Source organism: Pezoporus flaviventris, unplaced genomic scaffold, assembly GCF_033815535.1.
Source record: "Pezoporus flaviventris isolate CSIRO_AGI_PZ_B2104156 unplaced genomic scaffold, CSIRO_AGI_Pfla_v1 ptg000123l, whole genome shotgun sequence".
NCBI lineage: Eukaryota > Metazoa > Chordata > Aves > Psittaciformes > Psittacidae > Pezoporus > Pezoporus flaviventris.
Genome location: NW_026892671.1, coordinates 128332 through 133073, shown reverse-complemented (window position 1 = coordinate 133073; position 4742 = coordinate 128332). Strand labels below are relative to the sequence as shown.

Below are 4742 nucleotides of genomic sequence, written 5' to 3'. Positions count from 1 at the left end.
TAGAGTGCTTCATCCACAGGTTCTCCTTGATCAGGCGGTCTGTAACAGATCCCCACAGTAATGCCTCCCAGAGCTATATTCCCTTTAACCCTGACCCACAAACTCTCTGTGGACTGCTCACCTGCCCCCAGACAGAGTTCCATACTCTTTAGCCTATCCCTAACATAAAGGGCAACTCCCCCTCCCCGCCTGCCAGGCCTGTCCTTCCCAAAGAGCCTGTAACCTTCTATCGCAACACTCCAGTCATAGGAGCCATCCCACCATGTTTCTGTGATGCCTATTATATCATACCCCTGTAGACGTGCCCGCATCTCTAATTCCTCTTGTTTGTTCCCCATGCTACGGGCATTTGTATAGAGGCATCTGAGCCGAGCTCCAACTGAAGCCGGCTCATTGGCTGGAGCGGCTGGGATATCTCTACATTGCTCCAGGCATTTATTATAGGTTCTGGCAACTGACTGGGTGTGTTGGAATGGAATGATGCTCCCCTCCCCCAACACATCTAGTTTAAAGCCTTTTAATACCTGAGCTGGAGGAGATAACAGAAGTTAAGTGCACTGACTCTCTGTTAGACTCATCTGCCACACTGAGGGGAATAGTTCTCTCTGTGCTGGAACCTGACCAAAACTGTTAGTAGTGATAGGACAAAGGAGAATGGGTTAAAACTTAAATAGGGGAAGTTTAGGTTGATCTAAGGAAGAAGTTCTTTACTGTAAGGGTGGTGAGGCACTGGAATGGGTTGCCCAGGGAGGTTGTGAATGCTCCATCCCTGGCAGTGTTCAAGGCCAGGTTGGACAGAGCCTTGGGTGACACGGTTTAGTATGAGGTGTCTCTGCCCATGGCAGGGCAGTTGGAACTGGATGATCTTAAAGTCCTTTCCAACCTTAACTGTTCTACGATTCTACTGACAGCAATGTGTCAGCTTAGCCTATTTTTGCTGTCTAGGACAGGACTCTCTGCCCCAGGCTGCCAGGGAAACCTCCTGAGACTCGAGTATCTCACTCAATGAGTTGTTGTGGGCAGCTGGGGATCCAGCAATGCTGTATCAGAGCTGGGGTGATGGATTCAGGGCTCCTGGGGCATCACACTCAGATGTGTTTAGTCTTTCTCATGGAGCAAATGGAATGCACAGTCCCTTTTTCTGCCTCCCTAATCAAATGTGATGACCAGTTTGCAAGTTCTTCACTTCTTCTCCAGTTTTCAAAGATTGGGTTTGGGTTTTTAAAAGAAAAGGTCTGATTTAGCCTCATGATTAAGAGATTTCTGAAGGGCTTTTGGATGCGTTTCTCTGCCTGTGAAGATTCACCAAGAACCACAGTTAGATGTTGCCTCAACTATCAAATCTTTATTGTTCTAGTGTCCAGCCTAACGGAGTACATGCAAGCCACATGGCATTGCTCTTCCCTATTTCACTCCATCTTTCCTCCTTCCCGCAGGGATGCTGCCATGCAATACAGTAACAGGGCTGAAGGCAACCACACCGCAGTGACCCACTTCATCCTCCTCGACCTGACAAGCGAGCCCAAGATGCAGACTCCTCTCTGTAATCTTCTTCATGATTTATCTCATCACTCTCATGGGCAACCTTGGGCTGATGGCACTGATCAAGACAAGCCCCCGGCTGCACACCCCCATGTACTTCTTCCTCTGCAATCTCTCTGTTGTTGATCTTTGCTACTCCTCTGTCTTTGCTCCAAAGCTGCTTCTTGCCTTCTTGGTGGAAAACAAAACCATCTCTTACCCTGCCTGCTTCCTGCAGCATTTCTTCTTCCTCATGTTTGTGACCACAGAGGTGCTCTTGCTGGCTGTGATATCTTATGACCGCTATGTAGCCATCTGCAACCCACTGCTCTACACGATTTCCATGCCCCACGGGGTCTATGTTCAGCTGGTGGCTGCATCATACATGGGGGAGGGGGGATTTTGAACTCCCTAATCCAAACCTGTTGCTTGCTGCTGTTGCCTTTCTGTGGTCCAAACACCATCAACCATTACTTCTGTGACACTAACCCTTTGCTGAAGCTCTCTTGCTCCAACAGCCACCTCAATGAGCTTTTGCTTGTAATTCTTCATGGGAGCATTTCCATATCTGTGCTGGTCCTCATCATCACCTTCTATGTATACATCCTTTTGTCCATCCTGAGGATTAGGTCTGCTGAAGGAAGGCACAAAGCCTTCTCTACTTGTGCCTCCCACCTCCTGACCGTTACCTTGTTCTATGTCTCTGCTGGGCTCAGCCACATGCAATCAGCTTCCAAGTACTCCCTGGAGACAGAGAAAGTCACCGCTGTGTTTTACACCCTCCTTGTCCCTATGCTCAACCATCTGATCTACAGCTTGAGGAACAAGGATGTTAAAGATGCCCTTAGAAAAGCAACAGCAAATAACCTCATTGCGAGCTGCTCATTGACCAACCTGGTCCCAGTCGGTTGATAGAACTCCTCCTCTTTCCCTTTTTAACTCATTTTGTGTCAGCTGTCTGGAGGAGGAAGGAACTGAATGTCTTTACAGGAGCAGGTACAGCACATCCTAACCATGCTTTAAAATCTGCAGAGGCTCAGTGATGTTAAGCATCCCCTCAATATAGGTCTCTGATAAATATTCTCTTGTCATCTCTTGGGTTTTGTTTTTTTTTTGGGGGGGAAAGATGTGATATCATAGGAGGTGGCAAAAACAAGCCCATGAGGAATTTCCCTCTTCAGTTTAGCTTTAGAAGTTGCACTGATTCAAGCAGTGATTCATCCAGAGGCAAGTTCAAGAAGGGATAAAGGGTTTTGAGGAGGTACATCCAAAATACATCACTTTACTTTGGGCTAATGCAAGGAAATGCATAAAATCCCATTTGCTTCCAGAAGGATGTGCAGTGCAAAGTAAGGAAATGGGAGGAGAAGCAGAGCCACTGAGCTGCCAGAGGATGAGCATGGTACGTGCTGTGATTGAGCATTGGGAAGATGCTAAATCTCTGTGTGACCAGAACATCCCAGGCTGGAGGCAGCAGAGCTGTGTCTGTCATCCTGCACCTTCCTTCCTACCACTGCAAACATCCAGCTCATCCAAAGAGGTTTCGCAGCACTGTGTGGGTTGGAGGGAGCTTAAAGGCCACCTATTTCTAACCTCCTTGCTGTGGCCTTCATCTCATATCTGGTTTAGGAGAAGTAGCAGCTGAGAGTAGGATTTTCCCCTATTGCCAAGGATTTTAGTGTGATTGAATGTAATGACTTTAGGGAGAAGTATGTTTTTTTCCCCTATTTTCTTGTTGTGGGGCTGCTGTAAGTGATATTTCCTCCCCCCCAACTCTTCCCCAACACAACCTGTTAACTGAGAAGGTACCACTGAGGAATGCTGCAGAACTTCATGCTCTGCAAAGCGGAAATAACCAACTGCAACCTGTTAGAGACCTTTAGCAATAAGCTCTTTCTGTAGCAAATAGAGACCTGGATGCATTGCAGGATAGGGGGGATCATCTGCTACTTCATGGTACTTTGTACATGGCTGCACCCAAGTTAGTCATGACGTTGTGTTTTTCATAGCTAAAAATAAAAGAGAAAGACTCCCAGCATCATTTCTGTTAGTTGGACATGGAAAACATGACTAAGCATACCCACTGTATGCTATACCTAGACTTCTAACTTCTTTTTTCCCCCTCAAAGGTAGGAGTTTGCATTTGGATGCCTGATGTAGAGTGCAACAAAATCTATCTGGAACACCCAGTTGAACAGGGGTCATTTTCCCTAAGAGACAGACACAGACAAGGAGGGGGAGATGTTTATAACACTTAGTTTCCATTAGAGCTTGCCTTGTCCCTAGCTTGGACACCAGAGGATCTTGCCTCTCAATAAGAGTTGTTTGTGCTGTTTGCATGATGCAAGGTGCCTCAAGGGAGCAGCCAGGACCAGTTATTCCCAATGGGAAGGCAAGCTGGGAGCTGAAAGTGGCCACAAAACAGAGCACAGTCCCCGTGTGCCTGAGCACAGCAGCAGCTTCCACTGATAGCCCAGGGGAAACTGAGAGTCAGGTTCATGGTCGCTACAGACCAGGAGCAAGCCCAGTTAAAGCACAGCCCTAGAAGTGGGCCAAGTGCCAGGACTGAGCTTAAATAGAGCCTGAGCCTATGGCAGAGGGTGTGTGAGAAGGACCCAGGTGATGCTGGCCATGGCAATTATTGTGGCTGCACTCCCTGATGGCTCAAGGAGAGGGGAACTGCGTTTTCCACCACCCAATGCCCTAAACACAGTGGCAGCTCTGCATTAAGCTTCCTCTGATGGATTCCTGTGCGCAGAGGATAAAAGAATGGAGCCGAAAGGAGCAAAGAGCTCCTTTATTGTGTTAATGAGAATCATCCCTCCTCAGTTATGCAAAATCATGGAATCATAGAATGGTTTGTGTTGGAAGGGAGCTTAAAGCTCCTCCAGCTCCGACCCCAACACCTTCCACTGGAGCAGCTTGCTCCAAGCCCCTGTGTCCAACCTGGCCTTGAACACTGGCAGGGATGGGGCAGCCACAGCTTCTCTGGAAACCCTGTGCCAGTGCCTCAGCACCCTCATAGTGAAGAATTCCTTCCTTACATCCAGTCTGGATCCCCCCTGTTTCAGTTTGAACCTATCACCCCTTGTTCTTTTCCTACAGACCCTGATGAAGAGTCCCGCTCCTGCATCCTTGTAGCCCCCTTCAGACACTGGAAGCTGCTCTGAGGTCTCCACGCAGCTTCTCTTCTCCAGGCTCAACAGCCCCAGTGTTCTCAG

General features: G+C 48.1%; 1 pseudogene; it reads left to right on the top strand.

The window, feature by feature from the left end:
* The first annotated feature begins 1446 nt into the window (after positions 1 to 1446).
* Positions 1447 to 2433, top strand: LOC133282429 (olfactory receptor 5J3-like; annotated as a pseudogene).
* Positions 2434 to 4742: the final 2309 nt, after the last annotated feature.